Source organism: Gopherus flavomarginatus, chromosome 6 (genome assembly GCF_025201925.1).
Source record: "Gopherus flavomarginatus isolate rGopFla2 chromosome 6, rGopFla2.mat.asm, whole genome shotgun sequence".
Classification (NCBI taxonomy): domain Eukaryota; kingdom Metazoa; phylum Chordata; order Testudines; family Testudinidae; genus Gopherus; species Gopherus flavomarginatus.
The window spans coordinates 96,374,576-96,383,560 of record NC_066622.1 but is presented as its reverse complement, the minus strand read 5'-3'; positions in this window follow the sequence as shown (position 1 = coordinate 96,383,560).

The window sequence follows — 8,985 nt, the reverse complement described above, 5'->3', positions numbered from 1 at the left end:
TGGGGTAAGAGAGCCACCCACACGTTCCATTACTCAAGGTGTAAGATAATATACCTGTGCAAGTGATATGTGCCTCCCTTTCTCTCTCTCTCATGCATGCACGCACACAAACACACGTACACACACTGCATGAAAGCGAATAGAATAACCTTGTTTTGCTCTGTTTGAAGATTGTGTAACAAAGAGCTTTAGTGAGAGTTTGATCTGGCATTTTTCTGTGGGTATTGAAAAGAGACTCCATTTGTTTCGAGTTGAGATTTGACAGTCCCCACTCAGTTTTAATGCTCATTACTGATCAGAAACAGGATCACACTCATTAACATTAAAATAATCTGGTTAATGCTTAAACAGAAAAACTCCCCCCCCCCGATTGTTAAACCAGTATTCCACTGGAAGGAAACTGGTTTACAATCTCTGTCTTTGGGCCTCTCCTACTTCTGATACCACAGATGATGTCACTTTCTATTAAGATAGCCACTGCTGACAGGAGGCAGGGAATTATCAGTGTAATTGTAAAGCTTTCATTTTAAATACAACTCAGAGTTTCTACTATGTTATTGGCTAAAATATACCTAGTAATCTTGGGAGAATCTGCACTGGGGTTTTGTATAATCTTATAAACTCCTCACTGGTTTTCATTGGCAGACTTGCACACATTTTTAAATGTAAACCGATATATAATACCCTTTCTTTTAAAATTAGGGTTCTAGGGACCACAGATCTCTCAAATAAAACGAAAAGCTCTGGGCCAGAGGAGTTACACCAGGGATGAATTTGGGTCCCTGTTTTTTACCACCTAAAAATGTGTTTGATGGCAACAAAATAGCTCAAGATCAGTATTTGTTATGTAAATATTTAGATAGAATTTAAAAATCTTTACCATCTGGGTTGTGGAGGATCTCCCAATATAGAACCCAAAGACCCACTTGCTTGTGATAGTCTGGATGATACCAAAAGGGCCCAGTGACAGGGTTTTGAGAAGCTTGCAAGAGGACAGCTGATGGTTCTCATTACAGATTGCACACACTGCCATCCGTAGTGGATTGTGTAAGCTAGTGTGTGTGTCACTGCATTATTTATATCCCTTTATTATGCTTTAGACTCAACATTGTGGAGAAACAGGTGCAGAGCTGACTGCGAAACAGTGACCAAGAATGTTCCCCCTGAGCCAAGAGCTGAGCAGGGTTGATCAGAGAGAGAGAGAGAGAGAGAGAGAGAGACGCAGCTATCTGGAGTGACAGATACTGATGGGACTGAAACAGGCGAAAGTTTCACAGAATGGCAGGGACAAGATGACTTGCTGGTGGGTTTGGACAGTCAGAGTTGTGGGGGTGGAGGTGGGTGGGGTTGGGGGAAGAAGCAGCAGGAATTTTGCAGTAAGTACATAACCTAAGTTCTCAGATAGATAGATAGATAGATAGATGTAACACAGGCATGCATGGGGTGGCCCAACTTTTTATAATATTGGGAAAGGACAAATGTAGCTTCTAATACAATATGGGGTGTGTAATTCCTGGATAAAATCCTGGGCAGGAGAAGGGGACACATACTCCCGTGTTCCTCCTATGCCTGTGTGACTGACTGTGCATACATAGCAACACACAGAATCAACCCTCCTGTGCAGTTTCCCCATTGAGGTTGTGCTGTATTAGAAGAACAAACTCTCTGATCTGGGTTTGTTCATTTTACTTAAAAAGCATATTTACAATACCCAAGAAAAGCAAACTGTACTCTATTAAAGGACAGATCTGCTTTGGTCCCTGATCCTGGTCCCTGGTTCTATGGGGCAGCTGGGGAAGAGAAGGGAAAACTTGGCATCACTCAGCAACAGCAGTATGTGTTAAGAACTAAGTAGAAAGGTCCAAAGGGAAACAGGTCCTTGGGCGGCAGACTTGCAGCCAAGAGATGAGATTTGGGGTGAGAATAGATTATTTAAATGAGGTGAAAATGGTGAAACACTTTGTGAAGTTCCATAGAAACTCAGAATGACTGATTCAGAGGTGTTGATGACAGATCCTGAAGGGGATTCATAGCCATACTTCATAGGTACGAGTCAGAGCTTCTAAGGAGAAAGGGCAGAGAAGTGGGAAATTGTAAGAGAATATCAGAAATCCCTGTGCCAAGGATCCCACATAAAGTGGCAGGGGGAATTAGATCAGGAACTTAGGGTGGAATTTTCCAAAATGTTCAGTATTGGCCTATCTCTGCTCCCTTTGAAATCATCAGCAGTTTCATCATTCTTTTCAGTGAGACCAACACTGTGCACATTTGAGAATCCACCCATCCCCCCTTAAAGCCCTCTCTCATGCCAGTAAGGACTCTTCTTTGTCCAAATATCTGCATTTCATGGAAGTGCTTTTGAATATATAATCAAGTGCCTACCCAGGGCACCGCCTACCTGACGTACCTCGTTGAGTTCTTTAACTACAGGTCAAACAGAACTGATCAGAACCTGTGGGGACACTTAAAAGTAGCCTTGCAGAGGTGTATTTGCCTGCACACCTTGTATTAATTTTCAATGAGAGTTTGTTCTTTGGGTGAGGGCTGGTCTGGGGACAAGTACTGGTAAGTAAAATACCATTATTATTTCCATCCTCAATCATCATGGTAAAAGGCTGGTCAGTAGATTTGTGCTTGAGCATGTGAATTTCTATAACAGTTTTGCAAAGCTTCCTTAAAGTGGTCCTTTAAGAAAGGGGGACAGCCTACTGGAGATGATCCTTATTGCAGGCTCCACTGTACCATGGCCAAAGTTTAAGGAGGGCTGGTTTGCACAGGGTCACAGGCTGTCATGGCCAAACCAAAGAGAAGGCTCTTCCTAGGGAGCATTATGAATGCATATGAAGAAGCTGATTCCTAAAATATTAATCCATATGAATAAAACCCCCTCACTGATCAATGACACACCTGGCAGTTCTTGGATTACGACCTTCTTAACTGCTCCCCACTAAGTTTTCTTACATATCTGTTGTTAGAGGGCAAGAAGGAGTAGTTCCAACATTGCACAGGACTACACTGCATCATGATGACATCATCAAAGGGTGGAAAATACCAGGCAGGATGGAGTTTGTTATGTCACCACTAATATGTAAAGAGTCCTGGAAAACCGGAAGCAGGAGATCTACTCATGCTGTTTGCACAGTGGAGCCAATAACCATCTGAACAGTGAGTGACAGCTTCTGCAAAGTGAAACCAATCCTGCAAAACAGTGGGGACAGAGAACCCTGTTGGGCTACTTCGGCAAATATATCATTGTTACCACTCATCTGCCACTTAGTGGAACAGGGTCTTAAGTAAAGCTAACTTCCTGATCCCACTCTGAATGGGGACATGGTCTCTAAACTGGCTCAGGGTTACAAGCCATTACAGTATTTACAAGTCTAGAGAAAGAGTTTCATTTTATAAAATGTTTTCAGATTTTGCCTCCTGCCTGTTCCCCAGCTTTCGTCCTCGGGTATCATTTGCTGAGATGCATACATCAATTGTATAAAGCTGGAGAGGCTGGCTATAGATAGGGAGAAGGATCTACTCAAAACAGAGATCTGTTTCTTTCTCACTTAAAGTCACTTGAACACTCCCCACTTTCCTTGAATGAAGGCAGCTTGGATCCAGTTGGTTTGTGACTTATGGGAGGGAAGTTCCAGCTAGGAACTCTCCTTTTACAAACTGAAGTGTGGCTTTCTCCAGAGACTGGAGGCCCTCATGTCTTGGAGAAGTGTTGCCTTGAAGTGGACATTTCACGATCCCACCAGCATGCAGTGTGTCATCCTGGAGATCGCCACACTGTTGTGATCAGCTGATATTCAGCCAGCCATGCTGCTGTTAGCTATTTCATTCACAGTCTAATTTCAAGCTGATGTAAGAGGCGGAGGAGAGGCAGCGGAGGCGTATTTTATAACCCCAGTAATTGTTACAGCACAGTGACAGCATTCCCAGAATATAGTGCCACCTCAGGAAGTGACACTTGCAGTAGAGGTGTCAGAATGAGTCCTGCCGATGACATAGCTGTGTTATTTACAGTACAGTACCCATGTGATGTTATTCCCAGACATAGTCAAATTCATGGCTGGTGTAACTCAACAGAAGTCAGTTAACCAGGAATAAATTTGACTTACCATTTCCTCAGGCAAGGGTCCTCGGGTATGACAGGGAGAAACTGTTAGCTAATGAAATGTCCAAAAAGGTGTCAGAATAAAACAAGCTTTCCCCAGTGGAATGATTTCTAACGGTGTTTGGTGCATTTCTTTTCCAAATACATATAACTGCAGATTTGTAACAAGGTGGGAGACTCTAAGGCCATGTATAGAAATGGAAGGCTCTTCTGCTGAGTCACCATACATTCATGCATTAAAATTCTGCATTACAAGTCTGAGTAATTACTGCTGAGACATACTGTCAGGGGGATCCAATAAGCTCCTTCAGGCTATACAAGTGGTGGGCCTAGTTCTTTGTGTGGGGTGTTTTTATTTACTAGAAAGTCCAGCTTCTGAAAGGAAGAGGGAAGCCTGAACACTGGGTCAGAAGCTGAGTATTCTGCTGAGGAAGTAGCAGGAGTTTAGCCCTTTCCTTCAGTTATTGGTGAGTGAGCTGGAAACCATTATTAAAAGTAAATATATAAACTTTAAAGAGATAACTGAATGTGGGCAAACGCCCCACAAAGAAGTTGGCATTCTCCACCTTCCCAAAGACTGTCTGAACTCTTTGCTGGAGTTCTTGTGAGAAATAGCCTGGAGGTTTTGTGAAATTCTTGGCTAATGGGTAGTTCTTTGCTGTGAACAGTCAGAGTATTTCTGCTTGCAGCTTTTCCATCTCCAAAACTTTCCCAGGTACAAGTCAAATCCACCCCAGTTCTAGGAACTAAAAGGGCATTTTGGCCATGTAAATCGTTTTCCATCCAGACTCCTGTAATGATTCCAGAGCTGAGTAACAATGCTCCAGGATGGATCTCTTATTCCGGTCATAACTGGAGGTTACTGGCAGGACTCAGTAACAGTGAGTCCCCTTATTCCTGGCAGATTCTAGCACTTTCATTACTTGATAGCTCTCTTTTTAAGGTTATGTGTTTAAGTCACTTGTCCTCCTTTTCTGTTTCCTCTGAGTTACACACTATGGAGAGTGGCTGAGAGGCATCCCTAGAAATTTTTCACTTGGTGCACACAACTGAAACACTCTCACTTTAGTTTAGCAGGGTGTCTACTCATAAAATTTTTTATCTTACACTAAGCAAACTCCCCTTGTGTCCACACCCCAGAATCCCCCACTTCCCTTTCCACACCAGCTCATCTGTGTGTGGGCACTCACAGCGGCTCCCTGTACTTCTAACTGGACTTGAGGCTGTCACTGAGCGAGTCCTGCAGGCAGAGCAGAGGGACATAGGCTTCTGGAAGCAGGAAAAGGCTGCACGGGAGCCCTGGTGCAGGAGCCAATCCTAAAATGTGCCACCCCACTTCCCATTCAGATTTGGTCCTGTGGCCCTCCATCATGATGGAGGGGTTGGCAGGGCCAAAACTGAGTGAGTGGCATTGCATCCTAGCAGGTTTGCATGGCCCTCCATGATGAAGCACATGGGTCACAGTGCTGCTCAGGTTGGGCCCACAGCCCCTTCAAGAGGCCAAACCCGAGCATTACTGTGACCCCTGTGTGCCATGTTGCAATGACACTCCCTCAATTCCGGCTGCACTGACCTGCTGTGATGGAGGAGCTGCAGAAACAAACCTGAATGGTAGTGAGGAGGCCAGAGTTGCTGCTCCTTGCTGCTGCCACTGGGCTAGCTTCTGCACCAGTACCTGAACCAGACCAGCCAGAGCTCAGATTGGGCCCTCCCACAAATTGGATCCTAACCATGTGTCTAGGTAGCCTATGCCTTAATCCAGCCCTGCCAATGGTACACACCATGTGTAACATGGACTCTACGGGAGCAACTCAAGCCAAGTCTGAAAAACAGGAATTGAATTAACTCTATTTGAGACTGAATTCAATCAGGAATCTGGAGTGTTGCTCTGTCAATGCCAAGTATTGCAAAATAATGAAGTTTCTTTGTTTCTGAGATTTATTTTTGCACAGACTTACTTTAACATTATGTACAAACCTTGCCTTACTCTGTGCACATTAGATGTGGAGAAAGTCCTTTGTTTTCTTTCATTAAAGAAGTTAAATGCACAGGGTCAAATCCTGCAGCCATTACTCAGTTGTATCTCAGGTTTGATTAAGAGCTGCAGGTTATGGCCACAGTAAACCATATTGATTTACATGAAATTTAGTGATCACACGTAGATCTCGGTGTGAGCTGAAGAAACGGCTTTCTTTGAATCCAGTAATAGCTCTTCTAACTTTTTAGTTAATGGTAATTCTCAGTGTATCAGCTGCACAACAGAAACTGTCCTATGGTTATCATGGCTCCACATCAAAAGTGTGTGAAGCTTAGTGCAGTGGCTCTCAACTTTTCCAGCCTACTGAACCCCTTTCAAGAGGTTGATTTGTCTTGAGTACCCCTAAGGTTCACCTTACTTAAAAACTACTTGCTTACAAAATCAGATATAAAAATACAAAAGAGTCACAGCACACTATTACTGAGAAATGGCTTACTGTCTCATTTTAACCATATAATTATAAACAAATCAACTGAAGTATAAATACTGTACTTACATTTCAATGAATTGTATATAGAGCAGTATAAATAAGTCATTGTGTGAAATTTTAGTTTGTACTGACTCACTAGTGCTTTTTATGTAGCCTGTTGTAAAACTAGGCTAATATCTAGGTGAGCTGATGTACCCCTGGCAAGATGCATACCCCTGGTTGAGAACCACTGGCTTAGTGGATAAAGTGTCTCTACTGTGTTGCAAAAGTAACTACTACTTTACTGCTTCTATTAAAATTCCCACTAACTTTTCTCTCTCAGTGGGATTATAGATTAATTATCCAGGCTACTTTTCTAAAATAAATTAGCCCAGATCCAAAACATTACATATGTTTAATAAAAAAAAACACATTAGGAAAAATAAATGTTCCTATCACACCCCAAATAAAGACATGGGGCCTGATTTACAGCTGCATGACTATAATTGTACATGGATATAACTCCATAGAATTATACTAGCATAAAAATGAGAGCCACAGACTGGGGAGAGAGGCAATCAAGTTAGGTATAATTGTGCCTTGTTTAACAGGGACCCCTTGTGTGGTAACCTCTTGCCAACGTACTTATCTTGCTTAGATACTGCACTTCAAAGAGGCTGAGTTGTTTGGGTTTTTCTCTTGCATGCTAGATGTGCTGATTGGACATTTCTATACTCTTCATAACCAAGAACAGAATAAAGGCAGGTAGCACTGTGGCAACTAGTATTCAAAAGCAGAACCAAAGGTGACCAGCAATTCAGAAGGGATATAAACTGATACTTCGTTTAAAAGCAATGAACCTCAAACATAGTCTTTTATTGAAAGAGTTCCTTCTTTTTCTTCCCCTTCTTCCTCAGCAGCCATTTAACAGAAGCAATTAACATTTGGCAGTGTCCCCTGGAGTGGAACACCTCATAAATCTCCCGCTACGAAAGCTGAGAGAACACGAGTCTCTTACTCCATGCTGCTCCGCGGGAAAGAAAGTGGGCATTGTTCAGCATCCAGGCTCAGGTATACAATGTCCCATCTGGAGCATCTGTATTGAAACCTGAAATTGTGTGTTTTGGGAGAGGCCAGTGTGACGGAGGTGGGAAAGACAGGGTGATAAAAAAAAAAAGGAAGAGAGGTTTCCTCTCTGCCAAATTTTAGAGAGGAGCGCTTCCAATTCTACATTTCCTGCCCTGAAGAATAACGATACACTTAATAAAGTATGAAATTGAAATAACTAGGTTTAGGCCACCTCATCTGTTTTTCCTGACTGCATTCTTCTCTCCTGCGCTCAGTTGTATCCTGTGCAGTTTGTCATGTCTTTGGAGAGATGACCATCAAGTGACAGCATCAGGAAGTCATTGAGTCAGATTTCAAAGCTGGGTTATTTTAGGACAATTGTTTATCCTAACTCAGGAATGGTAACCAAATCTTTTGCTTCAGGGAGTGAGTTGATTCCTGCAGGAGTCATGAAGGAAGCTTCAGCTTTGCCCAATTGGTTAGGTGCATAGTGAAGTTTGTCTCTTCACCTGAAACAAAGTATTGTTCATTGCGGGAGGATAGCTACTGAACAAGATAGGACTGGCCATGGCAGATGAAACTTGTCTGTCAGACAAAAACCATCTTTCCTACAAAGAGAAAGTGGCTGACATACACACGAGCAGGCACCTGGATTCAGGAGTGCTATCTTGTCCTCAAGGGAAAGGTTTTCTGGTTTGGCATCTCTGACTGTAAAATTCACCTAACTCCTCTCTTGAATAAAGATGCATTATGGACTACAGATGTGTGGATGCACTAAAGTAAAGTGCAACAACAGGGGAAGGAGAATGAGTGCCTACATATGAGGGGAGATTGTCCCATTGTCAGGACACAAACTGCCTTTTACTCTAGGTTTGTGCAGTGTCCAGTACAATGGGGCCTTGAACTTGGTTGGAGCCTCTAGTTGCCATGGGATAATCAAGAGGACAATTCATCCTGGGTGTAACTCCATTGAGCTCAATAAGTAAAGCTGTCCCCTTTGGGAGGAGAAAAAAAATTATTGTGGAGACTTACACTGCAAGGCCAACTTATGTTTCATGAGTAAAAGTGCTACATGGAAACAATGTTTTTGGTAACTGCTGTCCCTGTTCTATGCAGCTTCTTATCCAAGATATCAACAGTACAGACCCTGAGTTTCCTGGCCATCATGGATATAAGGTTTATAGCACCACTTGTCACAGTAGCATTTCATTCCTGGCATCCCCATAGAATGAGGTGGAAAGTCACCTTCCTGGCTATTACATTTCTGATAGCTAAATATATGTCTGAAGCACAGTCCCTACTGCCTCTTCCCTTTTCCAGGGAAGGAATGTTTACTCTTGGCCTTGACTGCCAGCTTCT